Genomic DNA, 17,390 nt, shown 5'->3' on the forward strand with positions numbered 1-17,390 from the left:
GCACTAGACAGCCACAATTCCAGTACACAGAATGCCAGAGGCCAGTATTCTGGGACTTTGAACAAGATGTGCCAACAGTCTCTGACAATCTCTGTTCACACTGCAGATTGGAAACAGGAAGAAGCGCAGGGATTTTCTTCCTTTCCAAAAAGCTCAATTATAAGGAGGCTTGCTTTTCTTCCTAGCCTTGTTAGAAAATGTGAGAAGATGAAATATTTTCTCACTAGCAGAGAAGGGCAGGTCATGATCATATTTTTAGCTTTCTCCATCTCTCTACAAAAGTGAGAGAGGCTCCACCTTCTCCTTGTGTTTTCTGACAAAGATAGAACACCTGGGACAGAAGTGAAGAGAAGGGATTAATGAGATATGAGCCACTGGGAGAGATTCTTCCCTTTTTTACCCCCTTCTCATCTGAGCCAAATCTCCATGCAAGCAAGATTCCACCCTCACACACACCCAATCTACTCTGTGTGCCAAAGGACTTGGAAAGAAGACTCTCTCTTACAGAGCCACTTGGAAAAGATGAGAAGGAGAATCTGTTCCATTCTTTCTTCTTCATACTGTGGAAAAAATGAGACAAGTACTTGCTTCTCTCAAGAGCTATATGCATGTTACGAGGCTAGAGACAAGAAATTGTAAGGGGTTGCAGTGGGGATATGGACTCGGCTAGTAAGTCAAGCTGATATTTTAAAACAGGCAACTTATTCTTATGGTTGAACATTGCAGGGGAAGACTGCACCGCTAACAAAATGATCTTTCAAGGAAGCTTGGCTACTGTTACTTACTTTCTAGCTACAGAGCAAACATCTGAGAATGTATATTTGGAAACTACATCATCTGGTACATTTCCCTCCCTGAAAATTGAAACTGTGCTCTTGGTTTTCATTCATAGACACTATAAAATTAATTTATCTTGAAGTTTTGGAATAAATAAGGTTTATACTATAAACTAGAGCTAGACAACATTAGAAGCACAAGCTACAAAAAATATTACGTCAAAGCAACGTTGACCCCCACGTTGGCCATTAATTAATCTCCTTGCAAACTCAGTTATTTCTTTATATGCTAGGAGTAAGAATGCCTACAGCAAAGAAGACCAAAAGAAGGCAAAAAAAGGGGGTGGGATAGGGAATAAATTGTTATCTTCCTCAGAACCAGTCTGAGTCTTACAATCAAACATGCATTGGTTCATTTTCACACCAGTTTCACATCTGAGTGAGAAAACTAGCATCAAAACTGTCAATGAGGCGTTTCATATGTTGACTTTGTTGCAGAAATCAATATCATTAGGATGCTAAATACAACTAGAATTTAAACAGTGAAATGGTAGAATCTTTAGAATTATAAGCAAGACAAAAGGAGTACTGTGAGTTAATTTCTAATCTGATCTTATTTTAGCACCACTGTCAAGGTACAATTGTGGGCACAGAGATTATCATATAACTAGAATGGGTTTCCTGTTGCTAGTGACAACGGAAGAGATGTAATAATGATAACAAACCCCAGCAAGTACAACATACAAAAATGCAGGCAGAACTTGCAGTAATAGATCATTAGCATAAAATCGAAGGTCATTTTCTGCAAAGTGTAGCAAATCAGGAATATGACTGCCTTTCATTTCAATAATTCTGAAGTCTCTCTCTCTCTCTTTTTTTTCCAATTTCCTTGGTGATTTTGTAGACATGCAGCTCATTTTTACATTTCCAGTAACTACTTTCTCCACTCTATATCTTAGATGTCATTTTGTACATGAAAAAGCTAGACCTGCACTGAATCACAAATGCTTTTAATCATCAGACTAACCACCAACTGCATTCCGTCATTTGGTCAAAAATTCTATTCTGCTAGCTGTCTTCTTCAGTTCTGCTAGAATACATATCGAAATTTTAATTTATGGTGAAACAGAATTTCATTATTAATGAGGGCTGAACAACAGAATAAAATGCATGTTAATAATGAAGAAAAAAATAAATTGTTTAAAAATAGCTGTATTATCACATTGCAGGTGACTTGGACCATGCAAGCTTTAAGGTTTTAATTCAATTAGTGTGTGTCCTCTTAATTATACTTATACTGCATTATCACTTTTGTTTTGTTTTGAAGGGGCTTGCATTGAATGTGTTGAGATGTCTTCTCCCAGGCCACGTCACAATGGTGAAAAACAACACAAAATTAAAACACTCAAAGATTAAAAACATAGGCCATGATCTTCAACTTCCAAAGGCTCTTTATAAGTACATCTTGACTTGACAGTCAAATGATGCCAATGTTGGCACCAATTGGGTGTCCAGGAGAAGAGCATTCTACAGTTGGGGTGCTACTGTGCTATTCCTATTTATTAGCAGACCAGAAATATCTATACTGGAATTAATAAAAATAATTTATTATTTTGATAGACTATCAGTATACACAATCAGCTGGTGAAAATCTAATGCCAGTAGGTAATTATAAAACATCTACATCATATAGTAAATAGCAATTTTGTTGGCATCCAGAAGCATTGAAATATTTAGGTATTTTATCCTATGCCTCTCAAAGGATTAAGAAGAGTTAAATAAGCTGATTAGAGAGAGTTCTAATTATCTAGAAAGATAGGCATCACTTAGCATTTGGGGTAAACTTAGCATTTGGGATAAGGTTAATACATTTAATAAAAACAATACATGTACTTTTTGGTATTTCACTGCATATTCCCCAAGTATGTTTTTGAAAATATCAATGGAATGTTTCAGAGGTTTATTCAGAATAATTCTCCACCTTGCTACTCACTCAAGAAAATGCAGTTGCTGATATCAGAAGATGAGTTTAATTTCCCAGATATTATTTGTACCACAAGGCATATCTTTTAGCACATGTAAATGGTGGTTAAGTCTCTGTTTCTGCAAATACCCCAGTTTGATTAATTTTAGAGACAGCTTATTTAGCACTCCTTCTCCTTTGGTTTTAGCAATTAGAGTGAGAAGGTATATATTGGCTTGTCAGTAACAATTTGATCTGCATGCCCACGCTAAAAATAACTTTATGGGGGAATCCAGATCTGAGGATAGAGAGGAAGCTGTTCTTGTGGAAGAAGTGGGTATAATGTGGTATATATACTTTAGACCAGTTGATAGGCTCAGACAATGAATTTCTAATGTTCTCCACTTTAGAGGCTAAATATCATCTCCCTGTGAGTGCAGAATAGCAGTTTCTCCAGCTTAAACGGGTGTCTATCTCCGGCCCATCTGCACTGAGTGATTCAGAATCTCCTAAGTTGTTGGAAGGAATTATCAGACCTATTCAGAAACCTAAGGCTCTAACCACAGCTTATAAATGTTTAATGGCTCTTTATAAGAGAGACATTCAAGAGCTTAGAGAGATATGGGATGGAGAATTAGAAGGTAGCATACAATCTAAACAATAGAAAATTGTATCAGAATGTACAGTATATGGGATGTTTCCTTAGATTTGAAATTAGACTGATCTGATAAAAATAGTATTTAGAGTATACTAGACTCCACAATGGTTGTTTAGAAAGGAATTGTCAAATTCTCTCAGATGTTGGAGATGTGATACTGGAAATGCATCCTCAAGACATGTGATCTGGGCTTGTCCACCAATTTGGTTTGAAGCCACTGAATGTATTAATGCAGTATTGGGGATATCTTTAGTATTTGTAGATATTCATTATATTTCTGTCCTATGGGGTCTAACAAATGAGCAACAAAACTGGACTTTATGTGCCATTATGGTGGTTAACATACTCTGAGCTTGGAAGGATAAACATCCACCCTCTGCTAGACAATGGTCAGAGGATCCGTTAGCATTAACTACATTTGAACAAGTATTATACAGATGCCAATTTCACTGGGACAATAACTTGGACACCTGGAAAGTCTATACAGTACTGATTTACTGTATATGTTTAACTAGAATTGTATGAAGTGATGGTTACAACTATATTCATATTGAAACTTTGCAATGGTGGTTCATAGTGATTACTAACATCATTGCATATACTGTTCTCATTTTATTTTGTTCTTTCTTGTTTCCTTTTTCTTTGCTAGTTCAATTTCTTTCTTTTTTTACATTAATTCTGCAAAGAAAGAAAGAAAGAGAAAGAAAGAAAGAAAGAAAGAAAGAAAGAAAGAAAGAAAGAAAGAAAGAAAGAAAGAAAGAAAGAAAGAAAAGAAAAGAAAAGAAAAGAAAAGAAAAAGCCCTCTCGTATAATGAACTGTTCTCAATGGTGGGAGACAGAGGGGGCCCTTCCCAGCAGCTCTTAGTGACTGGGCAAATTTCTACAGGGAGTGGTGCTCTTTCAAGTATCCATGTCCCAAAGCCATTTAGGGCTTTATAAACAGGTCACAAGCCTTTTAAGGTTTTATTCATCCATCACCCAAGGAACATATGGGAACATTTTCCTGTTATCTCATTCATCCTATAAGTACTCCACTGTTATCCCTACAGATATAGTTGCTACCCTCAAAGAAGAATGATCAGCCCCTGTTCTTCTCAGTCACAGTCTTGTACACAAAGAAAGTGATGTGTCACCTGTGGAGACATTCCTGCTGGTGTGTAGGTCCTACATGGTTATTGGCTTGTATGGATAGCCTGCAGACAGGTAAGAGCCTCTCCTTTGCAGATATGGTACTTTCCATGAGCAGAAAATGACAACAGGGGTGGGGGGGGGCGAGGCCCTGCCTTGAAGCTTGTTGAGTGTATCAGTGGAACAATAGCCGAACACACATCTGTCATGAACAGCAACATGTGTAACATAAGGAAACCTTAACTCTTGCTCCAATGTACAAATACAACTTGCAGAAGTGAAAAATCACTTTACCGCAAGCATTTAAGCAACCAGCTTGTCTCTTATATCCAACTTTATCTTTTTACATTTCTGTTAGGCATCTGTTGTACGTTAGGAGTTCTTCCCTATAATCAATGGCTTCTATACTAAAATATACTGAGCCTTAACAAGGAAACAGTGCTATCAAAAAATTTATCGGGGACCACCAGACTCTCAAAGGAATCCTTTTGAGAGACATAAGTGGACAATTATACATAGCTAATGGCAGTGTGAAGCAATTTGAAAGCATTTCTAAACAGGGGGAGGGCAAACTGCAGTGTTACCAATGCAATGATAAATAAACAAACCCTCAATCAATTTCTGATTCTGTAGTAATTGGAGAACTGCTTCAATATATGTGAAAAGCAAAACAAGTTGACTTTGGGAAGGGGAAACCACACTACCTAATTTAAAATAATCGGTTCAGACCATGGGGATCTCCTTACATTGTGCTAATTCACAAGAAAATCAACAAAATACCTAGAAGTTTATACAGTGGTGCCTCGCAGAACGAGCCCCCCGTAGAGTGATGAATTCGCTCTACGGTGACGCTTTTGTGATCGCTAATGCGATCGCAGAGCGATGCCTCCAATGGGCGAAAATCGCAGAGCGAAGGTCAGTAAGCGGTTCGCTTACCGACCTTCACTTTGCGACCCGCCGATCAGCTGTTCCGCGGCTTCAAAATGGCCGCAGAAATGGCATCGCGCGAAAATGGCTGCGATCAACTGTCCGGTGGGTCCAAAATGGCCGCCGGAACAGCCGAAATGGCCGGGCGCAGCGTTTTCGCGCCCTCCCCTCGCTTACCAAGGGCGCGAAAATGCTGCGACCGGCCATTTCGGCTGTTCCGGCGGCCATTTTGGACCCACCGGACAGTTGATCGCAGCCATTTTCGCGCCCTCGTTCAGTGAGGGGAGGGCGCAGAAATGGCTGCCGGCCATAGGGAAGTATCGCTGAACGGTGAGTATTCGGCCCAATTGGAACACATTAAACACTGTTTAATGCATTCCAATTGGTTTTTTCTTACCGCTCAGCGATGTTTCACACAGTGAGGGTTAATCCGGGACGGATTAACCTCGCTGTGCGAGGCACCACTGTATTTGATTAGCATAATTCCATCTGTAAAATTTGTATATTTGTCTAGCACGCCCCAAGGCATTTCCTTGACAATATATTATGTATACTATATGCCTGTTAGACATTTTGTGACTTAATATGTGGTGTATAGTATGTGGATAAGACATTAACTCTGTACGTATTACCATATTTTTCCGTGTATAAAATTACACTTTTCCCTAAAATAATTAGAGAAAAAAATTGAGGGTTGCTTTTATACACGGAAGGCAGCAGTAGGAGGTGGGGACTGAGGCAAATAATCATCCCGGCTCGGCCGCCTCTGGCTGCTGCTGCTGCTCAATCACCCCATCCAGCGATCGTCTCCTTGTGACTGGGTGGCAGCAGCAGCAGTCAATGGGCAGCAGCCAGAGGTGGCCGAGCTGGGCTGATTTTCTGCCTCAGTCTCTGCCTCCTCCTCCTGCTTCCTCCACCACTGGAACCCTTTAACTGCCCCTTTTCTCTTCCTTCTGCTAAGCTCCATGGCTTTGCAAAAGGAAAGGAAAAGCACTATCGAAGTGACCACTGCTTTTTCCTGCCTTTTGCGAAGCCACGGGGCTTATCAAAAAGGAAGGGAGAAGCAGCGCTTCGCAAAAGGCAGGGAAAAGCGGTGGTCACTTTGACATACGCTTCCCCTGCCTTTTGCAAAGCAGCACTTCTCCCTTCCTTTTTGCTAAGCCCCATGGCTTCGCAAAAGGAAAGGAAAAGACCGTCACTTTTCCCTGCCTTTTGCGAAGCCACAGGGCTTAGTAAAAAGGAAGGGGAAAGCAGGAGTCAAAGGGAGGCCTTTGATTCCTGCTTATCCCTCCCTTTTGCCAAGCTCCATGGCTTAGCAAAAGGAAGGGAAAAGCAGGGATCAAATTTTCTAATTTGGGGTCAGAAAAGGGAGGGGTGTCGTCTAATACATTAGGTCATCTTATAAATGGAAAAATACAGTATCTTTTAGATTGATATCGAATTGTATATATCATGTTACAAGGCTGCAATCTAGAATATGAATAAAATAAAATAAATACCGTAAATTTTAACTCTTGTTTTCCGCTTTCAGCAGATTGTACCACTTTGGTAGTGGACCTATGGTAACAAGCTTCATTTAATCTTTGCAGGCCTACCTTCCCAAGTTATAAGTGCATGTCTGAATTCAGTGCAGGACACTTGGGTAGCTTTAAAAAATTACTGCAGTTACTGTTAGTGATCTCAGGACAGACTGATTTCAAGGTCCTCTTTGTTCCAAAGGTCAAGATTCCAGGAAGGAACACAACACACAGGATACTTAATATAGTTTTCCAAAAGCAACTCTAGTGAAAATGGGTACAACAAAGTAATCTCCAGTTCCACTACAATCTCTCTTTGAAACATTTGGTTCAGAAGTCTTAAGTTTGCTGATCCCCAAGATACTTTCAGCCTGGGAAGATGTTCTCTTACACGAATTAGCAAACAAACGAACCTCATTTTAAAATTATTATTATTGTTTCAACTTGCGTATCAGCCCAAAGTGTTAGAGCACTCAAGCTGGGTACTCACTTTACTGACCTGAGAAGCATGGAAGACTGAGTCAGCATTGAGCTGGCTACCTGAAACCCATTGGAACTGAACTCAGGTCATGAGCAGAGTCTTGGCTGGAGTACTGCAGTTTAATCATTGGACTATGGGGCTCACTAAAGAGATGCTGTGTCCTTCAAGTCACCCCCTGCTAGACCAAAGTCCAACATAATTAACCAGATGTCTGATGATCTGAAGAGCTGAATTCTCTCTGTTGTTAGCAGCAACCACGCAACAAGCATGCTGCACTAAAATTCGAGCACGTTTTCCCCTTTTTATACATGCACACATGCAACAGATCCACAAGAGGCCTTCGCTTAATAATGCCTTCTCATTTTCTTCCTAGCATTTTCCAAAGGAAGTGATGCCTACAATAAAATTCATGAAGGCGTCTTTCTGTGTTTAATTTCCAATCCCAAGGCATCGTTATCTCAGTACTTCATTTTCATGAGCTAATTACACTTTAATAACTCTTGAAGCATGTATTTACAATAAATTAAGCCTGAAATAAAAAGGGCTAATACAGATACAGTCATTATCACCCACATTAGAATATGAACCTTTAGTTTTGATTCTGTTTCTCTCACACACACTCACACACACACAATGTAAGATTTAAACTTATTTATATATCTATTTATCTATCTTATTTATAGGCCATCTTTCTTCTGATAAGAGGACTTGAGGCAGCTCACAGAAGAATAAAAACCACAAGAAATAATACATTAAAAACAATTAAACTATAATAATGAATGATTAAAAACATTTAAAATTTTAAAAATGCAACTAAAAATGTTACTCAGGGATTCAGTTATGACTGTATCCATATATAAGACTTCTGTGTCTCAGTGCAAGACAGATAAAATGCTGCGACTGCAACAAATGATGGAAGCAAGCTTTTTCAGGCCATCCTATGACTCCTTAAATGACCTACACACAATACTTCCTTTGTAATGCAATGCCTCAGCAAAACTGCTAGGAACATTCTCAGACTGAGCAGAGAAAATTTCTCTGTTCTGATTCAGTGTGTTAACCTCCCCCTTCCTTCCTTTTGTCTTCCAGAACATCTCTTGAACATAGGCTACCAAGGATCTGAGGAAAGGTGACTTCCTGCACTGTCATGCATAAGAGATTCACCTATCATGCACAGCTACAAGTTACATCTCATTTATATTTCTTACATTCTTCAATGAACTGAGATAAAACTCTTGACACTGGTGCTATTTAAACAATCATGTCCACCAATGGATGAAGGACAAAAAGCTTTGCCTTTTGAGAATGCAAGCAAAAGTCTAGTGAGAAAATAAGCTGGATGATTATATGGTAAATTTTTAAAAAATCAAAATGTAGCAAATTGTGATTTAACAAAACAAATATACAGGGTTCTATTAAGGACGTGCTTGTCTTACATCTTTGGTGTTGACATAAATGTTAACAGTATACATTAACAATGTAACACAGATTCTTCCTGCCACTTCAAGCAGCACAAAGATTCTTCTGCCTACCCTCTTCATGTTATCCTAAAAACAACAACAACAAAATATGCCTAGTGAAACCATGTAAGAAATTACTGCTCATACCCAAGTTATGAAAAGGATCTACTGAAAGGATCTAAGAGTCTTGGTAGACCACAAAATGAACATGAGTCAGCAGTGTGATGCGGCTGCCAAGAAAGCCAATGCAATTCTTGGTGGCATCAATAGGAGTATAGTATCTAACTCAAGGGAAGTGATAGTACCACTCTATTCTGCTTTGGTCAGAATTCACCTGGAGTATTGTGTCCAGTTCTGGGCACCTCAATTCAAGAAGGATGTTGACAACCTGGAACGGGTCCAGAGGAGGGCGGCCAAAATGGTCAAAGGTTTGGAAGCCATGTCCTGTGAGGAGTGGCTTAGGGAGCTGGGAATGTTTAGCCTTACAAAAAGGTTAAGAGGGGACATGATAGCCATGTTTAAATATCTGAAGGGATGTCATGTTGACGAAGGGACAGGTTTGTTTTCCACGGCTCCAGACACTAGGACAAGGAGCATTGGTTTCTAACTGCAGGAAAAGAGATTCCACCTGAATCTCAGGAAGAACTTCCTGATAGTCAGAGCTGGTCGGCAGTGGAAAGTGCTGCCTCGGAGTGTGGTGGAGTCTCCTTCTTTGGAGGTTTTTAAGCAGAGGCTGGATGGCCATCTCTTGGGAGCGTTTTGATGGAGTTCCTGTATGTCAGGGGGTTGGACTCGATGGCCCCTGTAGTCTCTTCCAACTCTGTGATTCTGAGGACCTGAAAAAACAAATTGTTGCTCTACATAATGATGGCCTAGGCCAGTGATGGCAAACCTTTTTGAGCTTGAGTGACCAAATGGCAACACAAAACCAAATTATTTATTTTGAAGTACCTACACTGCAATTAAACCTGAATACTGAGGTTTTAGTTTAGAAAAAACAATTCATGTCATTTACACATTTTGTCTGTCTGGTTCTTATTGATTCCTCCAACTGACAGCTCTTTTAGAAAAAAGTCAAGTGCAAAATGCTACACTGAATTAAATGCACCCTATTTATAAAGCTTATTGAGCACCATATATTTCTGTGTATAAAATGAAACTTTTTTCTAAAATAATTAGAGGGAAAAATGAGTGTTGTTTTATACACAGAAGGAAGCAGTCACGCGGGCGCCTCTTCCTGCCGCTGCTGCCACTGCCCAATTGCCTCTTCCAGAGCGCAGGGCTTGTCCCCTCTGGGGACCCCGAGGCGCACCAGCAGGAGGCAGAGGCGAAGGAGCATTCACACACGCTCGGGCGCCTCTTGCTGCTGCCTTCCCCATCCGGCAGATTACCTCCTCCACTGCGACTACCGAGGCTCACCTCCAGCTCACATCACCTGCCTTGTCCCCTCCGGTGGTGGAGGCAGGAGGAAGCAGAGGCGGAGGCAAACAAGCACTCTTGCGCTCTCAGGCACCTCTTCCTGCTGCAGCTGCCAGATCCCCTCCTCCCATGATCTCCTTAGGGCAGGGGACAAGGCAGCGATGTGAGCTGGAGGTAAGCCCCAGCAGTCATACTGGAGGGGGTAATTGGGTGGGCAGCGGAGACAGCAGCAGCAGGAGATGGAGGTGGAGGACCAGTTGCCCATTAGCTGCTCCTCCGCATCCGTCAAGGGTCAAAATTAGGGAATCGTTTTATACATTGGGGGGTCGTATACATGGTAAAATATGGTACATTGAAATCCTGAACTTGTTTCCTCCAAAGTAAGCTACCCTCAGAAAAGCAGCTATATATAGAAGTGCAAATCGTTTTATACACTACATATATTTGAAATATAGTGTTGGAAATGAGATTTACAGATATCATGACTTCTCAGAAAGATAAGTAAAGCAAATTAAGTGTGGACTCTCACTAGAATCTAAAATAACCAAGCAAAGGGTATTGTACTACAGTGGCATCATGAGAAGACAAGCTCACTGGAAAAGGCAGCAATGCATGAAAAAGTGGAATGCACATGAGATGCACAAAAGAGGACTGCACATGAGATGGATTGGCTCAATAAAGAAAACCACAGTCTTTTGTTTGTAAGACCTTTTGTTTGGTGTTGCAGTCAAACCAAAACCAGGAGCAGAGAGACTGGGATTCAGATTTGGGGAATAAACTATGATACTTTTGCCTGCTTTGGGGATGAGAAACAGAGAAACGTGATTGCTACACACTATGTGTTTGCTGTTAGTGAGACTCTGCTAAATATTCCAGTTCTGCCTAGTTCAATTTAGAGTCTAAACAGAATCTTGAAATACTGTACTTGCTGTTCTCAGCAAAAATTGCTATCTCTGTTGTATGTTTTTCTTAGAAAAGCTACTTTTGTTTTCACTTCACCAGTTTGTTTTGCAGAGTATCCCATGACTGGTCACATCTATCATGGCAGCGTTTCGCAACGTTCCCAGTTTGAACCCTGGGAATGAAAAACAGTCTGGGAACTTTGCTGATGTCTCAGATAATCGGAATCTAACCAGTATTTTAACGAAGATCACCTAAGGAACCTTTAATTGAATTCAATTAAAGATAGGTGACATTCTGAATGTTATACTTAACCAGTGAATGGAGTAAGTACTCATACTGTTACTTCATCCTTTAAAAACCCAGAAAGATTAATGAATAATCATTTATCAAGCCTATCTTCCTATAAACACCCTGGGAATAAGCACCATTGACTACAAGGGATTTACGCTTGTATAAACATGGAAAGCATTGCATTTTAGAAGTGTTACATCACATGATTGCAGAGCTCCATCCCATAACATATGGTGAAGCTCTAATGATATATTTCTGATAGATTTCTATAGTAGTATAATTTTTCAAACCTTGACCTACTGCTGCAAAGTTAAAAGTTCCTTCCTTCCTTCCGTGCCCATCTAGCCAGGCTATTTTGGGTGGTTCACAACACAATCAAACAAAAAACATAATTACAAGTATAAAAATAAATTCAACATATAAAACATCATAAAATATAACGACAATTAAATAATCACATAATAAAATATTAGGTATTTAAATATTACAAATGGTGCAGAGGGCAGAAAAAATCTTTTCATCAAAGGCTGTTTTAAAACAAAAATGTTTAGGCTTCTTTTGTTAATTTCCCTACTTACCAGAAAAAGACATTGCAGCGCCATATTTTGGATTTAAAATAGAACTATGTGGAAAATGCCTTAAAATTACTTCCACCTCCCACTCTGTCAAACAGAAAGCAATTTGTAAGGCTGGACAGAAAAAAATCAAGTGTATACCATAATACAATCTTACCGAAATACTTTACTGGGTACTTTTGAATGCAATGCAACCCACCAATTGTGATTAGCTTTTGATGCCTTTTTAATTCTGATTTATGAGAAGTCTCTCTGTGTGTCTCTTTCTCTTACACACACACACACACACACACACACACACACACACACACACACACACACACACACACACACTTTGGAAGGTTCCTTTTTTTCATGGTTTTACAAAAGAGCCAGTTTCTCTCACACATAACCTCTCTCCCTGCCTCCCTAAATTTTCAGCAATCATTTGCATCAGTTCAGTATGTCCCTGTTTCCTCTCATTACATTTAAACAAGCTGATGAATCCACCCGTCCCTCTCTCGCACCTTCCTTCCCGCCTTAATTGGAGCTTTCCCTTCTGCTTGCAGTCACCACCGGTGGAAGTAATTCACAAGCCAGATTGACTGCCCCGTGCTGTTCTACAGCAGTAAACAATAAAGCAGCCTTATCTCCGATCTCTAAAAGAACTGATTAAAAGTGCTGCAACCAGGGAAGGTAGCAGGGATAGGTGGCTTACAATCATGCAGTTTGAGGTTCAGCTGCGGGGGTGGGTGGGGGTAGGGGTAGAGCTCTGCTCACGTGCCCAGGAAGAGGTCTCCGCGTGCCAGCTGTGGCATGCATGCCATAGGTTCACCATCACTGGCCTAGGCTATAAGCAGATTGCCAAAACCCTGAAACTGAGCTGCAGCACGGTGGCCAAGACCATACAGCAGTTTAATAATACAGGTTCCACTTACAACAGGCCTTGCCATGGTCGACCACAGAAGTTGAGTGCCCATGTTGAGCATCATATCCAGAGGTTGGCTTTGGAAAATAGATGTATGAGTGCTGCCAGCATTGCTGCAGAGGCTGAAGGGGTGGGGGGTCTGCCTGTAAGTGCTCAGACCATATGCCATACACTGCATCAAATTGGTCTCCAGGGCTGTTGTCCCAGAAGGAAGCTTCTCCTAAAGATGATGCACAAGAAAACCTGCATACGGTTTGCTGCAGACACGCAGGCTAAGGACATGGATTTCTGGAACCATGTCCAGTGGGCCAATGAGACCAAGATAAACGTATTTGGTTCAGATGGTGTCCAGCGTGTGTGGTGGCAACCAGGTGAGGAGTACAAAGACAAGTGTGTTGTGCCTACAGTCAAGCATGGTGGTGGGAGTGTCATGGTCTGGGGCTGCATGAATGCTGCTGGCACTGGTGAGCTACAGTTAATTGAATGCCAACATGTACTGTGACATACTGAAGCAGAGCATGATCCCTTCCCTTCAGAGACTGGGCCGCAGGGCAGTATTCCAACATGATAACGACCCCAAGCACACCTCCAAAATGGCCACTGCCTTCTTAAGAAGCTGAGGGTAAAGGTGATGTCAAAGACAAGCATGTTTCCAGACCTAAACCCTATTGAGCATCTGTGGGTTATCCTTAAACGTGGAGGTGCGCAAGATCTCTAACATCCACCAGCTCTGTGATGTCATCATGAAGGAATGGAAGAGGACTCCAGTGGCAACCTGTGAAGCTCAGGTGAACTCTTATGCCCAAGAGGGTTAAAGCAGTGCTGGAAAATAATGGTGGCCACACAAAATATTGGCACTTTGTGCCCAATTTGGACATTGTCACTTAGGGGTGTACTCACTTTTGTTGCCAGCGGATTAAACATTAACGGCTGTGTGTTGTGTTATTTTGAGGGGAAACACATTTACACTGTTATACAAGCTGTATACTCACTGCTTTACACTGTAGCCAAGTGTCATTTCTTCAGTGTTGTCACATGAAAAGATATACTAAAATATTTATGAAATGTGAGGGGGTGTACTCCCTTCTGTGATACACTCTATGTCACACAAGCTGTCTCCCCCACAACCCAATAAAGCAAAGTTGCAGGTTGGAAAGCTAAATTCCCAACCACAGGGGGAAAGTTACATGCTCCTTGCATCTGCCCCACCATGTACTGCAAAGCAGCTTGGGTATGATGTACAGCAGACAAAACAACAGAAAGAGAAAGATCTAATTAGCACTGGCTCTTGCAAGCAATAGTTAAAGCAATATTATTAATCATTACCTCCTTTTCTGTAGTGAGCTCGGTTGTCATTGCTTTTATATGTTTTCATTCTCACCACCTCCAACAGTTTCTAAAGTCAAACAGCTAGTTCCATATGTTATCCTGTCAACGACAGAGGGTCAGTCCATAGTGAGCTATGCAATAGAGATAACAAGGTCAACGTGCACATCTAGGGATGGTGGGTTGAGAGAACATAGGTCAATCACGCTGAAGAGATCGATCTATTCATATGACAGAAACAGCCTCCCTTTTTGTCACTGCAAATATTATCTACTGATATAAGGTTGCCACAGATGTCGGTTGAAGCAAAGGAGAGATGCTTGTTACTGATGTTGCAGAAAGGAGGCTGTCACTAACTTGCTACAGTCAAGAACGCAGCATTCAAATCCGTGTGAGAAGTACAAGAGAAGAGAAAATTACTGTAATCAGGAAAAGAGGCAATAATGGTCGGAATATAAATTTTAAGTAGGCAAATGTCTGAAGTGAAGTTAGATTAAGGCAATTTTTCAAGAGCTAATGGAAGGATGTTTCTACCTACTTCACGCAAAAGATGGTTTTATTAGGAAGAAAAGAGGACTGCTGAGAAGTTTCTTTTGTGCATTTTATTGCAGTCACAGGGTGACCAGTGAAAATGGATTTGAGGAAAGAGATTTAGATGGGATGCAGAATTCATCTGCTACCATAAATTAGTAAAACATGTAGTATTAAAAGGATAAACAAATACCACAGATATTTAAATTACAGCTTAGGGACTCAGGGAACACACATTGTAATACAAAATATACAGTGGTGCCTAGCATTACGATGTTAATTTATTCCACCGAAATCGCTGTAGAACGAAAACATTGTAAAGCGAAATTTAAAAGCCCATAAAAACGCATTAAAACACGATTAATGCGTTCCTATGGGCTTGAAACTCACTGTCCAGCGAAGATCCTCCATAGCGCGGCCATTTTCGCTGTCCGTGCAGCGAGGAATCTGTCCCAGAAAAGAGCGGGGAGCGATTTTTTTTACCCAGTGGCCATTTTGAAACCGCCGATCAGCTGGCCGAAAATCGTCGTTTTGCGAGAATCGGTTCCCGAAGCAGGGAACCGATCATCCCGAAGCGAAATTCCCCCATAGGAAACATCGTTTTGCGATTGCAAAAACTTTGTCGTAATGCGATTTCATCATAAAATGGAGCGCTCGTCTTGCAAGGCACCACTGTACTTAATTCTCAACCAGCAAATGGACTATACACTGTAAATAGGTATGAATTAAATATTTATTTTACTCTTATTCTTTACTCATCTTCCTTTTTAACTACAATGGTGCCTCGCATTATGATTGCCCCACATTACGACGAAACCGCATTACGATGATGTTTTTAAATGGGCTTGTTTCGCTTTGCGATGATCGGTTCCTTGCTTCAGGAACCGATTCTTCGCAAAACGACAATTTTTCTACAGCTGATTGGCGGTTTCACAGTGGCCGCCAGGTAAATAAAATGGCTCCCCGCTGTTTTCTAGGACGGATTCCTCGCAAGACAGCCACTGAAAATGGCCGCCCTATGGAGGATCTTTACTGGACTGTGAGTTTCCAGCCCATTGGAACGCATTGAAGGGGTTTCAATGAGTTTCAATGGGCTTTTTATTTTCGCAATACGATGTTTTTGTTCTACAGCGATTTAGCTGGAATGAATTAACATCGTAATGTGAGGCACCACTGTATAAAGTTTCTACTGAATGGGAGCTGCTGCCACAAAACACAGGACAAGACTAAAAACACCTTTCCAAATACAAACATGTCTCAGAGGCTGAAAAATAGAGTTCTTGACTAAGCTTTTAATCTCCCAGTCGGCATTACCTGGGAAAGTGCATCTGCAGCTACGTATAACAATGTGATAGGTTGTAGCCTGATGTCAGAGCAAAGGGTGCTAATACAGTATTGGATTTAACTTCAAAGCTTGCAAAATACTTCCTGTAATATAACAGTCAAATATGTGGCTACCATGGAAATCAAGCTTATCTATAGCCACCCAAACAAAAAAGGATAATCCCTAAGCATGTTTATTCATATGATTACTGTTTCAACCACTTAAAATTCCAAAAAAATAATAATTAAGAGGATTTTTTTACAAAGCTTGATAGTGAGATTGGTATTTAAGTCCATAGGGATGCAGTCCTAAAGGTATGCACCCATATTAATTATCTATAGTCTGGCACTGCTTCCATGGACGGTGCTATGTATATGCACACACAAAGCCTTGCCTGTCTGCAAATCAGAGTTCCTCCCAGAGCTGCAAACTAAAGCTAAGATCAATGCAAAACTTTCCCTAATTACAAGTGGCCTGTTAGGGCCAATCACCAATCTCTGATTGGAGATAAGGGCAGAAGAAGCTCTGTAGGCTGAAAACAGAACTCCCATGCATTAGAGATTCCCATTTCTATGTATGCAGGTATACACCAACTCAATACATGACCCAATAGAAGTATTTCTAATACATATCTTCATACTAGCAGAAACCTAAGCATAACAAGGCTATAATACATAGGCCTAGAAATAAGTCCTAGCAACACCAAGTAGGGCTTACTTCTGAGCATACATGCACAGGATTATCTGGCAACTAAGCATAACACAAATGTGATATGATGCATTCCAGAAGGGAGAAAAAATGAGCTGGAGGGAAGGGAATGCATACTATAGAAATTTAATATCTGTAGCTCCTAAAAGCTCTCAAGAAATAAAGAGGCTTCTTTTTAAAGACTAGGAAGAAAGATAAACTACTGCATATCAAGCAAGAGTAAATTCAATGGGATGGAGTCTATTCTATCCCAACAATGGATTGATCTAAAACTGAGTTTTCTAAACACCAACAGTAAGCTTTCTTCCTAGGTCTTTCTAAAAGGCTTTTAATTCCTGGTATCTATCTACATAAAATATGTTTTCTCTGGCTTTTAATTATATTATATATTCTATTGCTGCCCAGAGTAGACCTTAGGTCTAGATGGGCGGGGTAGAGGCCAAATAAATAAATAAATAAATAAATAAATAAATAAATAAATATATATTTGGAATTT

At 40.5% G+C, this 17,390-nt stretch overlaps 1 protein-coding gene and 1 long non-coding RNA gene across 16 annotated transcripts in view; one reads left to right on the forward strand and one right to left on the reverse strand.

Moving 5' to 3' along the window:
* Positions 1 to 17,390, reverse strand: part of PAG1 (phosphoprotein membrane anchor with glycosphingolipid microdomains 1) — a 173,389-nt gene that overhangs the window by 103,077 nt on the left and 52,922 nt on the right. For 5 of the 15 annotated variants that reach the window (XM_072999071.2, XM_078393556.1, XM_078393553.1 and 2 more), the window contains exon 3: positions 14,332 to 14,433. The exons of the other annotated variants lie outside the window; for them this stretch is intronic. The gene's annotated coding sequence lies outside the window, so the exon portion shown is untranslated. The remainder of the gene's footprint in view (positions 1 to 14,331; positions 14,434 to 17,390) is intronic. 15 annotated transcript variants of the gene reach the window in all.
* Positions 2,229 to 12,881, forward strand: LOC140706964 (uncharacterized). Its single transcript, XR_012086941.2, has 2 exons — positions 2,229 to 4,600; positions 8,540 to 12,881. It is a non-coding gene; the product is annotated as an uncharacterized LOC140706964 (long non-coding RNA).

This window comes from Pogona vitticeps, chromosome 4 (genome assembly GCF_051106095.1).
Source record: "Pogona vitticeps strain Pit_001003342236 chromosome 4, PviZW2.1, whole genome shotgun sequence".
Taxonomy (NCBI): domain Eukaryota; kingdom Metazoa; phylum Chordata; class Lepidosauria; order Squamata; family Agamidae; genus Pogona; species Pogona vitticeps.